This window comes from Elephantulus edwardii, unplaced genomic scaffold (assembly GCF_000299155.1).
Source record: "Elephantulus edwardii isolate Elephantulus edwardi_28Jun2011 unplaced genomic scaffold, EleEdw1.0 scaffold00003, whole genome shotgun sequence".
In the NCBI taxonomy this organism is placed as follows: Eukaryota; Metazoa; Chordata; class Mammalia; order Macroscelidea; family Macroscelididae; genus Elephantulus; species Elephantulus edwardii.
In genome coordinates, this window is record NW_006399753.1 from 12792037 (window position 1) to 12813954 (window position 21918).

The window sequence follows — 21918 nt, forward strand, 5'->3', positions numbered from 1 at the left end:
ACCACTGAAGAGAAAGAGAGTAGCAGATTGGATAAAAAAACAAAATCCATCAATATGTTGTCTACAAGAGACACACCTGAAAAATGAAGATAAAGAAAGGCTAAAAGGAAAAGGGTGGGGGAAAATATACCAAGCAAATGGCAACTAAACAGGTTTTAATAAAACTTCTAAACCAAGGTTAGAAAGAAAGCCCTAGAGACCGACTTTCGTCAAAAAACCAACTGATAATGGAGGCGGTACTAGGTTGGCTAGCATTTGATTCCATTGTCCATGGAATTGTCATGAGCTGACCGTGGTGGCAGCCAAAAAACAACAGTGATGCAAATTAAAGGTTCAACAATAGAGTTGAAATATAGAGAATGGAAAAGAAACAAAGTGCAGATCCTGTACAAGAAGCAATGTTCTTTTCACTCTTCACCTGACTTTCTCAGACCTCCAGGTACTTGGAAACCCCTTACAAAAGAAACCATGACAGTAAACACCAGCACCCTGCTTATATACGTACTAGAAGAATAACGCTTGAGACCTTAGTAGCCCTGGTCCTTAGTACTCCCATGGTGCTGTAATCTATTTGAGTGTGCTGGGAGGCAGTGTTGAGGGGTGATGGCTAGGGGAAGGGTTTGAAGGACACCTGTTATAGAGTGAGCTGGACCAAATTTGAAAACTGATCTATGCCAACCTAATAGTTGAGTGACGCTATTACTGTTAATTGTTGTCACATTGACTCTAAGTCAGGGTGACTTTAAATACAACAGAAAAAAAATGGTGCTTGATCCTCCATCATCTTCATAATCATTGGTATGTTTGGATCTATTTTTCTGGTAACTGTGTTAATCCATCTCATTGAAGGTTTTCTTCATTTCTTTTCTGACCCTCTACTGTGTTCTCTTCTAGCAAGTTATCTTTACTGATGATGTGTCTAAAATAAATTAATCAAAGTCTTGTCATCTTATCTTTTAAGAACTCTGTGAGTCACAACAGAATTATGTGACTTTAGATATTCCCTACTCTGTCACTTGATTTGTTCAGGTATAATCAAGCCTATCTTCCACATAAAGTCCTTATAAAAATTAAATCATGTATAAGAACATGTCAAGCCCCTAGAACACATAGATAGTTCTTATTTACATGTGTTGTGAACAAATCACATCAGAGGGACTATGTGTTTATGTAAAACAAGGTGGCTAGATTAAACAAATTATAAGTTCTTTTAAGAAACTACATATGATTTGTAACTGTATTTTACAGAACAGAAAACAGACGGGAATGGGATTGAGATACACTTACAGAATGATATGTCACTGATGTATATACTAAGGTAGGTGGTAGTTCCTCTTTACAAGTGAGAGGGAGGTAGCAGAGGTTACTAACCCTTAGTGATTGTTGTTGTATACTGTCAAGTCAGAACTGACCCATAGTTGACCCTCCTGAGGGTTTTCAGAGGCGGTTAACTTCATGGGAAGAGATTTCCCATCCTTCTCCTGCAGAGCAGCTGGTGCATTTGAACCGTGTGCCTTCAAGGTTACATCACAGCGTCTTGCCACTAGGCCACCAGTGCTCCTTGGTTATAATAATTATAATTTTAACAGAAGCTACCTTTTATTGTTGTGTTGTTATTAGATGCTGTCACGTTAACTATGAGTCATGTTGTTATGAACTGTTGAGTCACCTGTGACTCATAGGGACCCTACATACAACAGCTCTGAACCCTACCCTACCATGAGCCAGTCTCTGAGGTCTTCCTCATCTACACTGTTCCTCTACCATTCCAAGCATGATATCCTTCTCCAAGGACTGGGCCCTCCTAGCCAGCTTGCCCAAAGTATGTACGAAAGAGCTTCAAAATCCCAACATCCAAGAATAAACGTGGTTTCACCCTCTCTAAGACAGACCTATCCATTCTCCGGATGGTCTATGGAATATATGTTCAATACCCTTTTCCCATACGACAACTCAGAGGCATCAAGTCTTTTGTCATTCTTAGTAATTTTCCAGCTCTCTGGTGCATATGACTCATAGCAACCCTATTAACAACAGATCAAAACCCTGCCCTACACTGTACTGTCCTTACTATATTGATTGCAGTCACTACGTTAATCCACCTCTTTAAGGGTCTTTCTTTCTCTTGATGACACTGTCCTTTTCCAACGTTCTAACTTGCCCCAAGGACTGCCTTCTCCTGATAATATGCCCGAAGTATGTGAGACGAAGTCTTGCCATCCTCACCTCTAAGGTAAAGTTTGTCTACACTTTCTCCAAGAAATTAATTTGTCCATTTGTCAGTCCGTTAGACATTCAATGCTCTTCATCAGCACCGCGATTCAAAGGCATCCTCTTCCTTATTCATTGACTACTTCCTCATGCAATGGAAAAGATGTTAACTCAGTAAGTCTTCTTTATAAAAAAATAAAAACCCCAACAAACCAAACTTGGGAGGGACTGGAGAGCATTATGCTGAGTGAACTAACGCAGTCGCACAAAGATAAATATTGTATAAAAGCATTCTCGTAGAATGAATATAAAGATCCAGGAGGGGTGGGAGAGGCTGGAAGCAGAGGGATGTGGATGTGCAGGGGGAGGGGGAATTAATCATTGGGTTGTACAATTGGATGGATGGAGGGGTAAGGAAAATTAAAAGAATTTGTTCAAATTTGTATTTAAATTTTTTAAATAAACTAGTAGAAAAAATATTAAAACAAAAAAATTTTAAAACCCTACTATGTGGTTTTTAATATTACATTTTTTAATATATTTGTAGAGAGACATACAAGGCCAGATAGGCTGACTGATTTGTCTAAAACAACCCGCACCATAGGTTATGGCCCCAACCTTGGTGTCTGGCTCTGAGGCTCAGGCCCTCTGTATTGTGTATTGTGCTGGTTCAGGTCCTTAGAGCCACTATTTAATCTCCGCATGACCTTTGTTTTCCTTATTCTGTGTCAACATCTCTTCCTGAGCTCATCCTGCCACCTCATAACAATGTAATGCATATTTTAAAAGCATACCCTCTGCTGCATTCTGTGCTTTTATAAAAGTGTGATCTATTATTATCTACTTAAATCTATGTCTTTATTGCATAATTCAGCATTTTAATATTCACTTTGAAAAGTGTTTGGAGTCACTTCCCTGCAAAGGTGCTGTATTAAATTACGTTCATTATTCTTGCTAAATGTAGACAAGTCATGGTTCAGGTGAACTCGAAAGTAACTCCCATTATCCTCAGCACATTCCATCACATTCATTATTCTAGGGACATTTATCAGCACAACATTCAGACGTTTGCAAGCAAGGGGGGAAATCGCATTACATTCCAAAGCATTTAACCAACATTGAACTACAATCTGCTAGTGAGTGAGCCACTTTCTTACTGCAAGCTACACGCGTGTTATTTCTTTGAAACATAATAAAACCACCCGAACTCTGAGTCGGCTCTGACTCTTATCAGCTTTCCATTGGATTTTCAAGGTGAGTAGAGACTCTCCGTATTTCTGCTGAGGAGCTGCTGATGGATTTGAACTGCTTTAACCAGGCCTACAGTGCCCCTTCAGAGTGTGATAAGTAGCGTATGTGCAGAACTAGAGTATGTAAACCAGTAAGCTGGAAAAAGAGCAAGAGCAGTGTGAAGATGGGCGAGTCCACCTCTACTAATTCCACAGAGGAAACTGCCTCTATTAGCAGCATCCAAAACACAAATCCAATTCCCTCAAGCTTTGTGTTGGGAACATATTCTCATAGCCTCCATGCTCTCTTGCCTATTTCTACTAATTTCAACACACGTGCCTTGTTCTCTTGCCTATTTCTACTATCCTCCATGATCTCTTGCCTATTTCTACTAATTTTAACAAAACCCTACTGTTATACTGAGCCCAAGGTCCATTGTAATAGCTACAGACCTCACAGTAACACATGCAGGATTATGGGGTTTGATGGAGAACTTATCAGTTCACAATTTGGGTCTGCAACAGAAGACAATTTCTCATTCAGAACAGCTCCTAAACTGTTCTTGCCAGCCCTTCAGCCTTCTAAAGCGTGCTTAGTTCTGACAACTAGGGTATCTTCCCCTTAGTCCTCCAAGAAGTTTGGGTACAGGTCCCAGCTCTGGCTTCATTGGGGCAGCAGTCAGTCCTAACTCCATCCCACACCAGGTCTCTGGTTCTCAGCTGTGTCTACTGGACCTCTCCTGTAGGTCCTGCGATGGATGGTGCAGGACTCGCGGGCCCCTGAAGGACTTGCACGGCATTTTTTACTTCTTCTTTCTTACTGGTGGTGAGATTCCCCCAAATTTCTGCTACTGAGCCTGCTTGATTTAAACTTGATGGGATAGCAAAACTTTACTAAACCTTACTGGATAGGATAACACATTCGACCTACACATTCCCATCCAACCAAGAAGTAAAGTCAAAGGCCATAGCCTATGAAAGCCATTTTGAACAACAGGTTCACTATTTCTCATAATCTACATGACAGGACTTACATTGTACCAAGTTAGCCAGTACGTTATAATATTCATAATAATTAATTATACCCCCTGTATCAAGAACACAATAGCCATGTTGATTTTTTTCCTATCTCCCTTCTGCCATCTTTATCCAGATATTTTCCAACAATATGTAAAACTTCTGTTGTTCACAGCACATGCCATCTCATTATCGTTCCTTCCAACCATCCTTTGGCTGGAACTTACCAAGTTGACATGTTCCGTTCAGAAAGAAATCATGGTCTTGCTATGGACTGCAAGTTCATCCATGATGAGCACTGTGGGGAGAGTTAAAGATCTCAACCTGGGCCTCTGAAGCCGACTCTGAGTTAAAGATTCAGATGTCTGAGAGATTAAGTCTTGCACAAGTTGATAAGGAAGTGGGGTAAACAAAGAACTATCAGATAGAGTCTCTTGAAGAGAACTCTTGCCTTATCCAGCAAGGAATCTCTGGAATGTAAATTCTATCTAAAAAACTACTCCCACCGCCCACCCCCCCAAGTCCATGATCAGAGACCACTGGACCCGGGGAGTGGTGTGGTGTAACCCCAGGCCCCCTGCACATAAGAGTGAAGCTGCTCCGTTATACTAGTGGCTACTTTAAAGAAGACAACACTCATGTTGGAAGCAGTGTCAGATTATCCAGTAATTGTGGTTGAGCAGGGGTTTACTAGTGCTTATTTATAATCTGTAATGAATAATTTCATGTTTTTTCCACCCCTCAAAGATTCTATTTCTAGGTATGTCTGGCATCAGTCTCTCTCAAAACCATAACACTTCCCTATAGAATCAAACCTTCTTAGCTGCTTGATAAGACATTTGATTCTGTGGAAATTGACAACCTAGCAAAAAAGGTACAACTAGATACTAGATTTACTGCAGATTAGTTTGTAAACTTGCTTAATGGGTAATGTGCCCCTGATTGTAAACTCAAGCCCACTAAGTGGGGAAGGAATTAAAGAAATGTTAAAAGGTATCAGTGGAACTAAGAATGAGGCTTCCCAACAGTATCCATTAGAGAAAGAAAGCCAAGTGGACTGATCATCCATAAACCTAGTGTAATAATTTCTTGACATTCTTCATTTCAAAAATGATAGTAGCACCTTAAATCAGTGGAGCAGGAGGCTGTTGTGCGAACCAAGCAGGGGGCATTGCATGGTTTGGATTGGGAAGGGAGTGCATCAGGGCTGTATTCTAGCTCCATACCTGTTCAGTCTATATGCTGAGCAAACAAAACAAAGCAAAAACCACAGTCTATATGCTGTTCAGTCTATATGCTGAGCTGGACTCTTTAAAGAGCAATGTGGCATCTGGATCATCCGAGGGAGACTCATCAATAACCTGTGTTATGCAGACGACACAATCTTGCTTGCTGAAAGTGAGGAGGATTTGAAGGACTTGTTGCAGAAGATCAAGGAATGTAGCCTTCAGTATGGATTGTGTCTCAATTTCAAGAAAACAAAGATTCTTTCCAATGCCATGGATGGAGAGAAGATTGAAACTGTCAACAGCTTCATCTTGCTTGGATCCACAATTAACACTCATGGTACAAGCAGTCAGGAAATAAGGAGAAAGGAGACACATTGTGCTGGGAAAATCTGCAGTTAGGGACTTTTCCAAATTATTGAAAAATAGTGATGTCAGTTTGAGACCCAAGGTGTGTCTGATTGAGGCCATGGTCTTTCCAATTACTAGATATACATCTGAGACCTGCACAATGAATAAGGATGACAGAAAGAAAGAAAAATAAAAAGAATTGATGCCTTTGAGCTGTGGTGTTGAAGAAGAGCACTGAACATCCCATGGATAGCCAAGAAAATGAACAGATATGTCTTGGAGAGGGTGCAGCCATAGTGCTCTTTGGAGGCAAGAATGATGAAGCCACACCTCACATACTTTGGACGTATTGCCAGGAGGTGTTACTCCTTAAAGAGGAATATGATGTTTGGAAGCATGGAGGGTCAGCAAAGGAGAGGAAGACCCTCAACCAGTTAGATTGACACAGTGACTGCTACAATGGGCCCTTGTGTGTCAGGAAGTGTGAGGATGGTGCAGGACAAGACTGGGTTCAGATCTTTTGTTCATAAAGTCACTATGAGTGTCATACTTGACTTGATGACACCTAATAACAACAAAGAGCATAGTTTACACTATACGTTTCATTACTGTGGTGCCTCCCTCTAGCGTCTGTAACTCTGCTTTCTGCTTCTGTGATATCTATTTGTTTCTCTTAGTGTCTTCAGTCCTCAGTGAATGTAACACTAGATTCTGCTGTTTTTATTGCTAGGTGCTGTCAGACTACAACTCATAGAGACTCTAAGAACAACAGATCTGAACACTGTCTTCTCTTTACCATACTCACAATCTCTGACACAGTTGGCCCATTGCTGCGGTCACTGTGCCAATCCACCTGGTTGTGAGTCTTTCTGTCCTTTGCCATCCCTCCACCTTCCTAAGTATAATGTTTCTCTCCAAGGAATAGTCTCTCCTAGTAACATGCCCAAAGTATATGAAGTTCTAAACAGAGGTAAAGACTCCTGGGAGAGATACAATGTGGTGATATGTAGATTTTAGAAGTGGGTAACTGATTTAAGGTGTTAGCAACACCTTCCCTTCATCTTCTTTCCCTCAAAGGAGCATTCTGACTGTACATTCTCCAAGACGTATTTGTTCTTTTAGCAGTCCATGAGATATTCAACATTCTCCTCCAACATCATAGTTCAAAGGCATCAATTCTTTTTCTGCCATCCTTAGTCATTGTCCAGCTCTCAGATGCATAGCAAGTGACTGAAAAGACCATGGCCTGAATGAGGTGCACTTTAGTCTTCCAACTGACATCATTGCTCCTCAATAATTTGGAGAGGTGCCTAAGTACAGACTTTCCCAATGTAATTCATCTTCTTATCTCTTGAACACTGGAACAAAGTGTATTGATTGTGGACTCAAGTGAGATCAAGTTGTTGATAGTCTCAATCCTTTCTCCATCTGCCATGCTATTGCCTATCAGTCCAGTGGAAAAAAGATTTTTGTTTTCTTAATGGTGAGATGCAATCCATAGTGAAAGCTGCAGTTTTTAACCTTCTGCAGCAAGTACTTTAGATCCATCCTCCTCACTTTCAGCCAGCAAGGTTGTGTCATCAACATAATGAAGGTTATTGATGAGTCTTCCCCCACTAGATAGAGTAGTTACAAAATCTAAAGAATATGAGTAAATATTTTCTAAGTTGTAAACTCCTGTACCAGTGTTTAAGGACCTCTAGTAGCATCGTGGCTAAACACTAGACCACTCACTAGTCAAAAAGCTGGTTGTTAGACCTCACAAGCTGTTTCTTAGAAGAATGGAGCTGCAGTCTTCTTCCATAAAGATTCGTTGTTGTTAAGTGGTGTCCAGTTGAGTGTGACCCACAGGGACCCTATGAACAGCAAATCTGAACTTTGGAGAGTAGAACTTCCCTATAGGGGTTGCAAGCCTCTAAATCTTTGTCTGAACCTTATCCAGGATGAGATTCAGATAAAGATTTACAGCCTTGAAAACCTTGTAGGGAAGTTATACTCTGCACTACAGGGTTGCTATGTGCTGGAATTGATGGGTTTATATTAGTGTTCATTGACAAGATCTAAGAAGCGCTGATACCTTTGAATTGTGTTCTTGGCATGTGATGCTGAATATATATCATGAGCTGCCAAAAACAAACAAACAAACAAACAAACAAACAAAACAAAACCCCAAGCAAATCTGCACTGAAAGAATTGTAGCTAGAGCACTGGGTAAAAGGAAGGATGTTGACACTTTGACTCACATACTTTGGGCGTATTATCAGAATGGCCAGTCCTTAGAAAGGAAATCATGTTTGGGAAAATAAAGGGTGAGTGAAGAAAGGAAGACTTTCATCGAGATGGCTTGACGCAGTGACTGTAAGAACGGGCTTGAGCATGGCAGAGATCCTGAGGAGGGCACAAGGTTAGGGCAAGTTTTATTCTTTTGTACGTAGGGTTACTATGAGCTATAATCAACTCAACGTTACCTAACAACATTCTTTCAAGAGATGTATATTGGGTTTCAACACTACATTTAGCACTTTTATGTTTCTTTCCAATTTTGTTTAAAGTCCATGTGTATGTTGGATTATAGGAAGGAAAAAATAACTTTGAGACCACTATCATGATACACATCCAAATGGATGAGCGTTTACACGAAGAAGTTACAACGGGTAGTCAAGAAGATAAAGAAATGGAATGTATACAGGGTGGTTGCATAGACTTGATGACATGTTAGATACTGATAGAAAGGTTGTGGAGACAAAAGGCATATTTGATATGCTTTTATTTCCTTATTAAACACTACAGTTGTTGTAGTTGTTTTTTGTTATAGAGTTGGAAGTGATTCGTAGTCAGAGGCAAGGATGTTGTTGTTATGTGCCATCGAGTCGCTTGCGACTCATAGCGACCCTACGTACAAGAGCTCTAAACACCGTTCTATCCTATGCCAACCTAGCCATCTCAAACACATTCGTTCCCACCACTCCAGTCACAGAATCGATCCATCTCATTGAAGGTCTTCCTCTCCTTCGCCGCCCCTCCACTCTGCCAAACATGATGTCCCTCTCCAAGCACCAGTCCCTCCTTGCAATATGCCCAAAGTATGTCAGACAAAGCTTCAGAATCCTTGACTCCAAAGAGCCTTCCATCTTCACCCTCTGCAGGCAAGGATGGTGAAGATTTAAGTGATTCGTAGTCAGAGGCAAGGATGGTGAAGATTTGTTTCCCATCCTTTCTCCATGTTGCTGGGAGAGGCTATTCCTTAGAGCTGAACATCAAGGTTGGAAAAATGGCGGGATAGTCAAGGAGAGGAAGACCCTCCACCATGTGGGTTGACACAGTGACTGCAGCAATAGACTCAAGTGTCAGAGATTGTGAGGACGACACAGGACAGGAGAGGGCTCAGATCTATGTCCATGGAGTCACTATGACTCGTACTCAACTTGATGGCACCTAACAACAACCGATCACACAGTAGGAGATTGTTTCTCTTTCTTCTATGGGAGCAGCTAGTGAATTTAAACCACCTCCCTTACGCTGGCTGCACAACCTCTTACCTGCTAGGCCCTCACAGCTCCACAGTGCTTCCCAATAATATATAACAATCTTACCCTCACATGCCTTCTCCTTCCCTAGTTTCTTCGGGACTCTATAGAACTCTAATGAGGTGGTCTGTAGGAAGTTGTGCTCCAACCCAAAGACAGTATTTCACTGGTGTTTCTAATCCACTAGTGGCTCTGTGAGAGAAAGATGGGAAATCTTGTCCAGTACAACTTACAGCCTTACCCACTAGAGGGTCAGTAATCAGTAGGTTCCAAGTGGACAGCAATGGGTTGAATTGAGTGACAGTGTAGGACAGAGGAGAAACATCTGTAGTGTTTCCAAGTTTGTAATAACAATGACAAGATAGAGAGATCTATGTTGGCCTAGTGGACAGAAAGTTACGCTACCAAGCCCAAGGTGGGTGGTTTTAATCTACGGCCCTCAGGCCTGGTTTGTTTTTTTTGTCAAACATTCTTCTTAGCAACATAACACTGCTCTGTGCATTGCTGTTCAGAGGTAACTCGTTGCTGTGAAGCTGAACACTGTGACACTGATGCGTCAAATGAGATAATGGTTACCCATGGTGGACAGTGTTTGGTGGAGCTCCCCGATTAAAACAAGCTTGGAAGCCGGAGTGGCATCCACTTTCGAAAAGGCTTGCCTCCAGAAATTCTATGAACAGTGCTCAGGTCTTTCATTCATAGGGTCGCTATGAGTTGTCTGCGACTCGACAGCACCAAACAAGACCAACAATCTTTCAGAAGCAGACCATCTCATCTTTCTCTTGTGGAATGACTGATGGGTTCAATTATCTAATGCCCTAACCATTGTACCACCAGAACTCGAAATTGCTTCCCTATTAACTGCCAAACAAAAGCAAATTCCCTTCTGGATCTTGTCCCTTGCTCTCTAGTTTTACCTCTCAGTTTTCCTCTTACACGTTGTTCAGACCATGCAATATTCCTTGGAGCTGAGCTTTGCTAGCTTTGCTTCTACCTTTTGCTCTCCTCTCTTCCTGCAAAGTTCTCCTCCTCCCTCAAACGCCGGAAACATGTTCAGCCACACTGATATAAGGTGGCCCAGGTGCTGTCAGTGGTTAATGCACTTGGCTTCTAACCAGAAAGTTACAGGCTCAAGTCCACTCAGAAGATTACAACTTCAAGTCCACCCAGAAGCATCTGGGAAGACCTGGCAAAAGAGTACAGAAAAATCATCCACTGAAGGAGAATAGTGCACCATTCTCCTTTTACATATATGAGGTCACCATGAACGGGGTTTACTCACCAGTAAATGTCACCAGTTGCTCAAGTCCCTCAAGGAGGCTGGCCTCTTCCACTTTTGTTTCATCTGCTTGTGTACTTGATGCTTCCCTTACATCCTGTAAATAAATTCTCACAGCAGACAGCAGTCATTTCTTATGTATACCCACTTCATGAAACTGTAAACTCCTCAAAGGTGATTACATGTTAGATTTATCTTCGTTCCACCAGTTCCTAGCACAGCGTCTTGTCCTTGAATATGTAACCAAGAAATATTTGTAGAGTGAATAAATGAATGTAATCGTGGAATAAATCAGATGCCAGGTGGTGGATTTCTCTCTGTAACAGGGATCTTACTGACACTGGGCAGTTCTCATTAAGACTAGATTCATCTGGCAAAGGTCTTCTAAGTTTTTAACAATCTAAAAAAAAAAAAAGACTGTAAAAAAAGGGAGAACAACATGAGGCCGCCCAAGTCTGACCTCTACTAACTTCACAAAGGGACAATGTCCCCCATCAACCGCATCCACAATACACACTTGTTTCCAGGAGATCAGACATGCCACCCATGTTCCCATATCTCTTTCTATTAAATCCTAATATCAATCCCACTTCTTTACTGGGTGCAAAATCCATTGCAGTAGCTCACAGACCACACACAACCATAATCATGATGATGAGGGCTTATTTGGGAAGTTAACAGGTTCAAGTCGGCAACAGGATGCACTTTCAGGACAGCTTCCAAAGTGTGTTTGCAGGCACTTCAGCCCTCAGCCTCACAGCTTTAGGCCAGTGTTTCTAAGCTCTCTGAACCCTGCTAGTTATGGTATCTGCTCCCAAGCTCTCCAGCAAACTTGGGAAAAGTCTTCTGGTTCTGGTTCCATGGGGTAGCAGTCCTTCGTCGGTTCGATCTCACTCACATCAGCTCTCTGGTTCTCTGCTGGGTCAGCTACAGCTCTCCAGTGGGTCTGTCTGGTGCTAGAGTGTCTGACCCTGAAGGATGAGCACTGTATTCCTACTTCTTCTTTGCTGATGGTGAGATTCTCAGATGCCCATGCTGAATCTGTTCAATTTCATGGCAATGATTAGGCAATCCCCTTGTGGATAGACTAACCCACCCTATTCACAAATTCCCACTCGTTCACCTGGCAAAGTCAAAGTCATCGGCGAGTAAAGCAATTCTGAACAATAAGCCCTTAACACTACATTATGTATAATCGTTTCTAAAGAAACTCTGAGGGTCGAGTAGTTAGTGTTTGACTGCTAACTGAAATAGCAGTGTTTTGAGTACACCAATCACTTTGCAGGAGAATAATGTGACAAGAGGGTCCTGTAAGTAAGAAAATACAGCTTTGGAAACCATAAGATACTGTTCTGCTCTGCCTTATAAGGATGGGAATAAGGAGGGGTGGTTTACGACCTAGTCTAATGCTTTATTGCTTCCAATTCTGTTAGAACTAATCTGTTTATTCCTGAAAGAACTCCTTCCTTAGTTACCAGACCGCTCCCCACTGATACTCTCAGCTTCCAGGGTACCAGATGGGAAGCTTCAGATGTTCTCTGGCTGCTCCTACAGAGGACCAGTAATGCGTATTCAAACCAGCTCTGAAAGAAGGTTTTAGTAGTTGTGTTACCCAGTTGACGACTCCTTGTGGCCACACTCTAGGCTAGAACTGAACTGCCCCACAGTGTTTGTAAACTTACAGTTTCTGTAAGAGCAGAATTTCAAGTCTTTGTATGGCTGAGTCATTGGTACATTCAAACTACTGACCTCTCAGCAACCAAGAGATTAACCACCATGTGACCATAGCATCTTCATAGCTTAGCAGAGTCAGCCTATAACTCAGACAGGCTTCCTCCTGACGGTTGAGCTGACTCTCGAATGACTGAGCCTGCTAAAATAATCAAAGAAATGAAGTGCATCAAAACAGTTGAGCTGATGGGGAGGAATCTGACGATTCAAACTCTGGCAGTACTTGTGCAAAGCTGTGTGGCTTTTAGATGAATTACTCAGCATTTCATCTTCATCATCTGAGAAGCAGGGCTCACACGAACTGACCCTACAGGATTTGGGGTAATGGTTACAGATTACAGGATGTTGCTAGCTCTATGTTTTTCAACAAGGATACTACCATGAGTTAAATTCTGCCTTCCCTCCCCAAGTCAAACATATGTCCATAATGATATACTGTGGGAGTTTTAGAATAGAATGATTCCTCGTCATCTGATAGACCAGATAGTTGTGGGAAGTTGAAGGGAGGGATGCAGCACCCTCTAGTCCTTCCACTACAGTGTGGCCGGTGATAGCACTCACCTCACTACTGTTATTGCTCTTAGGTGACACTGGGCCGACTGATACTTGTAATGAACCATGGACAACAGATCAAAACCTTGTCTTATCCTATATCATCTTCATAGTCCCACCGTGCTCAAGTTCATTGTTACAGGCACTGTGTGGACCCATCTTGCAGAGAGACTTCCTGTCCTTCACTGACCTTTTACATTTCCAAGGACTGGCGTCTCTCTCCTTACAGCATGTGCAAAGTATGTGAGATAAAATTTCACTGTTCTTGCCTCCAATAAGCACCTCCCCAAGATAGTGGATTTATTGGTAATTTTGGCAGTTCATGACATAGTCGCTAGACTTTGTCAGCACCAAAATTCAATTCTTTGGCCTTCCTTCTCTATTATTAACCTTGTACATTCATATAAAGCAACTGTGAGTACCTTGCTTGGATCAGATACGCCTTAGCCATTAAACAGACACCTTTCTCTTTACTATTTTTAAGAGGCCCTTGATAACAGATTGATCCAAAGCAAAAAGGCTTTTGATTTTCTTCACTGCCATAAATATTGATTTGTGGATTCAAGTGCATTGATATCCCTGACAACTTCATTATTTTTTTTCCCCTCTCCACTTACCATATTGTTCCTTATTGGTTCAATTGTGAAGATGTTTGGTTTTCTCAATGCTGAGAAAGCAAATCAAGAGTTGAAGGACACTTAGTGCTACTAAGAAAGAATTGTTAGGAGTAGACGGTGTCATTTTCGACAGAGCTCCAGTGCAACAAGGCTCCTTGATATCAGGGGAAGCCAGAACAGAGGACTCCAGAGAATGCGAGGCCTGCAGATGCTGAAAGATACAAGGATTTCCCTCCTCCACCATCGACAAAGAGTGGGCATTCCACTAGAGTTGACGTGGTCAGTTTGGACTTTTGGTCTCTCCTAACTATCAAAAGAACAAATGGATCTGTCCTGGAGAAAATGAAACCAGGATGCTCTCTTAGAAGCAAGGATGGTGAACCTTTGTTTCATCTACTTTGAACATGTGGTCAGAAAGTGCCAGTCCTATCATAATGCCTGGGGAAAGTAGGAGGTCAGCAGAAGAGAGGGCAAACCTCAACAAGAAGGGCTGACACAATGAATGTTACAATAGGCTCGAGTGTGTCAGATGCTGTGGACGACACAGGACAGGACAGATCCGTTGTTCTCAGGGCTGATGTGAGTCATAGTCAATGCCAGGGCACATTGCAACAACAACAACCTATTGAAAGAGAATGAATTTCTAGCTGTTAAAGCCACCCTCTTTGGTAGCATTAGAAAACTAAGACAGATACTGTTGGAAAAACAGCTCCATGCGTTAAAAGGTGTTAAAGCTTCTCTGGAACCTGGACACCAAACACCCGTAACCCCATCAGCTATTGAAGCAGCCCAAAATGCCCACATTCACATTGTCAAAAGCCCCATCACAGTAAGAGATGACACTCATCAAGCGGGACAACTTACTAGGAAGTGGTCAAGTAAGTTGACTCATCTCATTTAATCCTCATTTAAAAACCCCTTTGAAACACTGAAAGGTTAAATGAATTGTTAGTTTATTCAACCAGAAAGTGTTAGCAAGGCTGGGTTTGTGGACTTGGGTGTTTCACATCTGGGCCCCCTCCCTGACTCTTAGAAGTCGGTGTTCAGTAAGTTTTCTCCCCCCACCCCTTCCCGCTCTGTACAGCTTCATCTTAAGTGCCTCTGGCTAAGTCCTCAGAAATCTAAACTTAGCCCCAGCTCCCACTTCTCCCCCTGGAGACCACAGATACACAGCATTCGCTGGCCTGCAGCCTGTCTTGACGTTTTCTAGTGACAGGTATCTCACAAGCACATCTGTCTTGCTGTGACATGCTGTAGCCTATGGAGGACTTTCAGCGAGGACAAATGAATAAAATATTAGCCCCCACATTTCCCAACTCCCAGTATTCTCTAGTTCTCTGCTTTCACCCAGGGCCTTCCTCTGCTTTGGCTAATACCTTTCACATGACCAATGTCACCACTGCCTTTGGCCAGAGAGCCTTTCAAAATAAAGCCAGGCTTGTTATTCCTTCTCAATAAAAATCAGGAGTTGCCAGCTACCCTCCTTCCTGATATAATGGCCACTAACTGTAACCTTTTGGGACAAACCTCTTCTTTACCATCACAGAGAATTGTTAGCATGGGGATCAAGGTAAAGGGAGTCAACATGGGCCAGTGCCACGAAGGTAAGTTGCTCTGCAGGAAAAGTGCACAGGGAACCCTAAGAGTTGGAAAGGTGAATTCTGAATCTGTTTGTTTGTGGTTTTTTTTTTGGTTTGTTTGTTTTTTTCTTTTTGTCCACTGGTTTTAGTTTCAAGGTTCTGAGAAATAGAACTAAATTGTATCCTGTTGGAAAACCCAACAACTAAAGTAAAAAATAGAGTTGTTGATGTTGTTGATTGCCATTGAGTCAAGCATGACTCATAGCGACCCTATGAACAAAGGCCTGAAGCCTATCTATAATTATCGTCATTTTATCAAAGTTCATAGAGTTTCCAGAGGCATGTTGTTTAGGAAGTGAATGCCTCTCCTGCTTCTAAAAAAATAGAATAGATCTCTTTATATGCCTATCTTACAGAGATACTTTTGTTTGGGATAAGTGCTTTAGGAACCTGAATGCCATTTTAATTAGTCATTAACAGGCACCCAGATGGGATAGTCAGCAATTCCAACCCTCCAGACACTCCGTGAGAGAGAGAAAAATGAGGCACTTTCCTTCTATTAAGATTTACAGCCTCTGATACCCAGCAGGAGGTGGGTGTGAATCAGAACTGACTCCATGGCGGTGGATTTAGTTTGAGATTATCCATGAGAAGGCAAAGAATTTTCTGACAAGGGAAGCCAGGTTCTCAAGACTCCTACAGACACCAGAAGGCAAGAAAGGATGGTAGAGCTTCCTGAAATGTCTGTGCATAAACAGCAAGAGGTTTTTAACAATTAACTAAAAGAAATGCAACAATTTAGCAAACCAGCTAGAGGATCAGCCATGAGTCAGCTCCACTGGACAGCAGTGAAGGGCGACTTGAAGTGAGCTTTCCGGATAGTCTCTCGTGATGACTCACTTGGATGTGAAGCTCTAGACAGACTCACACGGCTGGGATTCGGATCACACCATGTCTTTCTGTTTCGCTCTAAGTTAGACATGTCACTGGTACTTAATTTCTTCCCTCGTTTTTGGTGAAGAATGTCTACATTTCTTATCTCAGTGCCTGCCACATACAAGACTCCATAAATGTGCAAAGATCATCATTATTCTTGATAAAGATACTGAAGAGTAGAGGGGGAAGTGACGTCAGTCAGCCACTTAGGCGTTGGACCCAGTGATTTGAACCCTCCTTTCCAGTGACCTGCTCACTGACTAGCTTCCCAGTTATCAAATTCCCCTCTCTTCATTGATTTCAGAGCTCTGTCTTCAGATTCTGAATGATTGGAGACTAAGTATTTACAACATGCTGAACACTGAGCTTTTTCATAGTTCATTCTCACTACTCCCTGTGATGCATTTATCTTTTAATCCACTTTTATACAAAATAACACTGAAGTTCAGAGACATTAAGTTAATATCACCAAGCTCATGCAGATAGAAAATGCAGAGGTGACATACCGGCATGGCCTTTGGGTGAGCAGCCCAGTGTTTTATGCACTATGATGTCAAGTTAATAAACCCTCCAAAAGGTAACAATAACCCACCGCTGTTGAGTTGATTCTAATCCATGGGAATTGCCTCTGTTGTAAATTTTTGAAGGACGGAACTACTCATCTGTCTTCCACAGAGAAGCTGGAGGCTTGGAGGCTTTGAGCCACAGATTTTAATTTTTTTTTTAATTAGCAGGCCAGTAATGTAATATGCTGTGCTATCAGAGGTCCTTAAGAGGATGAAATGCTGTTGTTGTTCTTATGTACCCTCAAGTCAACTCTGACTCCAAGTGACCCTATGAACAGGTTCTGAACACTGCCTTAACCCAGGCCATCCTCACCAGCTCCGGCACATGTGACCCCATTGCTACAGACACTGTAAATTCATCTTGCTGAGGGTCTTTCTTTTGTGCTAACCCTTCCCAAGCATAAGATCCTTCTCCAATGGCTTGTCCCTCCTAACAACATGCCCAACGTATGTGAGATGGAGTTTTACCATTCTTTCCTTCAAGGAGCACCTCGGTTTCATTTTCTCCAGGACAGACCTGTTTATTCTCTTAGCAGTCCGTGGGTTATTCAGTACTCTTCTCCAGCATCACAATTCAAAGGCATTAATTCTTCTTCTGTTATCAGGAGACAATAGTGAGTGTCAATTTGTTGTATTGCGATGCCTTGCAAGTTTCTGTGCTGTTGAGAATTACGCCATTGGAATTTCAAATACCGAAGTGTCATCCACAGTAGACAGGCTTCAGCGGAGCTTCCAAATGAAGGCAAACTGGGAAGAAGAGACAGATGACCTACTTTCAAAAACTTAGCCAAGCAAAACCCTGTTGATCTCAGTGTGACTTCGTCCAATGTAATGCTGGAAGATGAGGACAGTTTGAAGGTCGGGAGACCCTCAGAATACACAGCGTCCAGCGTCTGCAAGAATGGGCTGACACCAATCCTCAGTGATCATGAAGATGGCACACGACTGGACAACATTGCATTCAGTTATAAATGCGGGTGCCAGGAGTGAACAGCAACTTGACTGCTAACAACACATCCAGAGAGCCTTAAATTGGCATTCCTCCTCCTGGATTCTAAGGTCCATCTCCAGCCCAAAACAGTGCTGTGTGGCTGAATCTTTTCTCACTTCTTTGAGATTTCAAAATCTCCCTAGCACTTGATGCCTTCTTTTTACAGCTTTCCAAGGTCTAACAAAGGGATTAGCTTCCATTTATGACCACTAATGTGCCCTGCCCATCTTGAAAGCTGAAGCTGATAGAGCAAATCCTTAGCAATTGATTTCCCACCCTATTTTAAGTTCACAGTGTTCTGTCTCCCCCACCCTTTGTGTTATCTTAAAAAGGCTAATACTTCCTCCTGCTCAGTTAATAGCTTCAGGAGAAGTGGACAATAGAGCTCAAATGGCGGGATCCTTTCTCAAGAATTTGGAGCCAGGAACTGGAATTGGGGAGCCAGTCTTAGCGTAGAGCTCTAGCCTGAGTGGATTCTGTGACAAAGTCTCTACATTTGCTTTCTTCATCTGGTACCAAGATTGCTGAAAGGAAGGACCAGAGAAAAGAAATCATAAATGTAAAAGTGATATTATTTTAAGATTCTGAAGTTCTGTTTTCAGCACTTGGCTGTTAGCGGAAGATGAACAGTTCAAATCCACCAGCTACTCAAGGGGAGAAGGACAGACACAGCAGTTGTTGTTGCTGTTGTTGTTGTTATTGTTATTGTTGTGTACCACAGATCTGAACTGACCCAAAGCTGACCCTCTGGTGGGTTTCCAGAGTCAGTTAATCATACGGAAGGGGATTGCCACAGCAATAGGCTTCCACAAAAATTACAGGCTTGAAAACTCTACAACGCAGTTCGACTCTGCCCTAAGGGTGAGGAGCTGAGGTGCAATCTTGAAGGCATGTGGTTCAAACCCACCAGCTGCTTTGCAGAGTAAAAATGGGCAATCTCCTCCTGTGCAATTAAAGTGCCTCTGAAAACTCCCTGGAGAGTCAGCTCAGCTTTGGGATGGCTATGGCTTGATGATACACAACAACAGCTTTGTCCCATAGGATTGTTATGAATCAGAATTTACTAAATTGCAAGAGTTTGGGTTTATAAAACTCTGGACAAATACTAACCACTGAGAAGAATTAATTTTAGCATCGATGTTAGCCTTCCTCTTGTCAAAATAAAACAAAATAACAACAACAACAAAAAAACCAACCACCCATCAACATAAGAGTACTACTACTATGGGCAACCTCTGGTGGCCTAGTGGCAAGGAGCTGCACTGCAATCCCAGAGGTGAGCGGTTCGAATCCACCAGATGCTCTCCTGGAGAAGGAGGGGGAATCTCCTCCTGTACTAGTCAGATCCGATTTGACGGTACAACAATAACAAGAACAACAAAAGAGGTACTACTATGTGTTAATTCTAACTCACAGTAAACTCACTGGACAGAGTGGAACTATCCCAGAGCTTTTCCAAGACTGAATCTTCACAGGAGCAGACGACATCATCCTGCAGTTAACAGTCCAATAGTTCCCCCACTGTTTATTATCTTAGATTGGTAATAAAAAAATAATATTGTTGAGCTCTACCCAGCAAATACACCAACGTTTTCTTATTTCTGTGACCAACTTCTGGAAGAATGTGGAAGACAGAGACTAGGTTTACTGCTGGCTCAGAAGTGTAGTAGAACAACAAAAACTAACCAAAACAAAACAGGGAAGTCTGACCACGTAGCTCCTCCACATAGTCTGTTGGTGTAGAAGGCAGCAGACAGCCAAGCTCTCTGCTTCGCAGACTGCATTCCTCTCACCTGCGTGGGACCCAGGGGAGCATGCATCCTGCTGGTCTATGATTGAATGAATCAACTATTTGTTTGAGGTATTTTAATTCTTTTTTGTTATTAATTTTAATAAAAGTCTACAGAGACTTTGGATTTCCATTTCTTCATTGTTGCACTTTGCTCCCTGCCCACCCCTCACTCCCCCGCCCCCAGTTCACACTTCTCTTTGAAGAGTAAAAGAAAAATTCTTTCATTATTACACAATCCCTCCCACCAAGTCCACTCCGCTATGTAGCCTTCACTCTGTACTCTTGTCATGACAGTAATACCTAATCATCCATCCCTTTTAAACAGTTCTCTCCCTCATCTGTTTCAATGCGATATACTTCATTTATCCCATCTTTCTCAGTCTCCCCCCAATGCCAATGTCAGTCCCATTTTACAACAGTGGCACTCTGCAGTATTTGTCCTTTTGTGATTGATATATTTCACTCAGTATAATGTCCTCCAGGCTCACCCACTTTGTATAATATTTCATGAGCTCCTTATTTTTCAATGCAGCATAGTATTCATTGTGTGAATATACCAGACCTTCTGTATCCATTTGTTGATGAGCACTTAGTTGTTTCCAACTCTGCTATTGTGAACAAAGCTGCAATAAACATGGGTGTGCATATATATGCTTTGGGTGGTAGTTATGGTTTCTTCAGGGTATATTCCCAGTAGCGGAATTGCTGCGTCAAATGGAATTGTATGGCCAACTTTTTGAGAAAACACCATACATAGTGAATAAGGGTTACAGTTTCTCTGTGACCTCACCAGTGTTTGCTGTGGCTGTTCTGTTAAATTTTGCTAGATTTCATGAATCCACTATATCAGAGTCTGTCATTAGTATGTGAGTGGGTGACTTTTGTCCTAGATGTGTCTTCTCACAAGACTTTCAGGTTGAGAGTTTCCTAGATAAGAAACAAGAGCAGAGCAGTCTCATCTCACAGTGGATTTGAATGAAAACCAGTAGATACACCTCTAAGAGGAGGCATTGGAAAGGAACCTGTTCATTCTCTTAGCAGTTCATGGTATATTCAATACTATTCTCCAACACCACAGCCCAAAGGCATCAATTCTCCTTCTATCATCCCTAGTCATTGTCCAGCTTTCTAGTGCATAGCAAGTAATTTCGAAGTTCATGGTCTGGATCAGGTGCACCTTAGTCTCCAGACTGACATCATTGCTGTTCAGTATTTTGGAGAGGTCTCTAACTGCAGACTTTCCCATGCAGCAATTTGTCTTTTGATTCCCTGGCTGTTGGTACCAAGAGTATTGATTGTGCAGCCAAGCAAACTAAAGATGTCAACAATCTCAATCTCTTCACCATGTATCACGATGCTACCAATTAATTGGCCCAGTGGTGAGAATCTTTGCTATCTTGATGTTGAGCTTCAATCCATATTGAGGGGTACAGTCCTTGACCTTTTACAGCAAGTGCTTCAGGTCCTCCTCAGTTTCAGCAAGCACGGTTGTGTCATCTGCAGAACGCAGATTGATAATGAGTCTTCCTCCAATCCTGATGCCATACTTCTCCTCATAGAGCCCAGCCTCCTGGATAATCTATTCCACCCAAATGCCATAGAAATTGGAGTGCTCTGTCACTGTCTTGTCAATCAGATGCTCCTGCTTTGCCTTGCCCCATCTGGATGCCTTTAGACCTTAGAGAAACCCAGTTTGGCTGCCTACACTGAAAATATTCTAGCACATAGGTCAGCAAACTGTGGCTTGCAGGTCAAATTTAGCCTGTTGTTCGTGTTTATAAATAAGGTCTTGTTGGAATAGAGCCATACTCCCTTATTGACACTGCTGAAGTCTTCTCTGCCGCTGCTTTCATGTGACAATTGCAGAATTGAGTGGTATTGGCAGTGACTGTATGGTCTTTCTATAAAGCCTGAAAAAATTGCTATCTGACCCTTTATAGAAAAATATCACTGCTTCCTGCTCTGGTAGACTTTTTTTTTTTTAAACAACATAGATGTATGCCAGTATGAACACACTGTGGTGGAGAAGGCACTCTCGGTTTGGTAACAAATAGACCTCTCTGTTCATTCTCACTTAAATGTGAACGCTGGTGTTGGCTAGTTCTGTAGTGGAACTTAGACCATTCAAGAGAGAGAGAGAGGAAAACAGGGAGGGAGGAAAGAAGAAGAGTAGGAAGAAAGGGATGAAGGAAGGAAAGGAGGGAAGGAGGGAGAAAGGAAAGAGTAAGAGAAGGAGGTGGGAGGAAGGAAATTGGAAAAGAAGAAAGAAGCATTTCTGATGCAGAAGGATGAAGGCATGACACAAGAGACTAT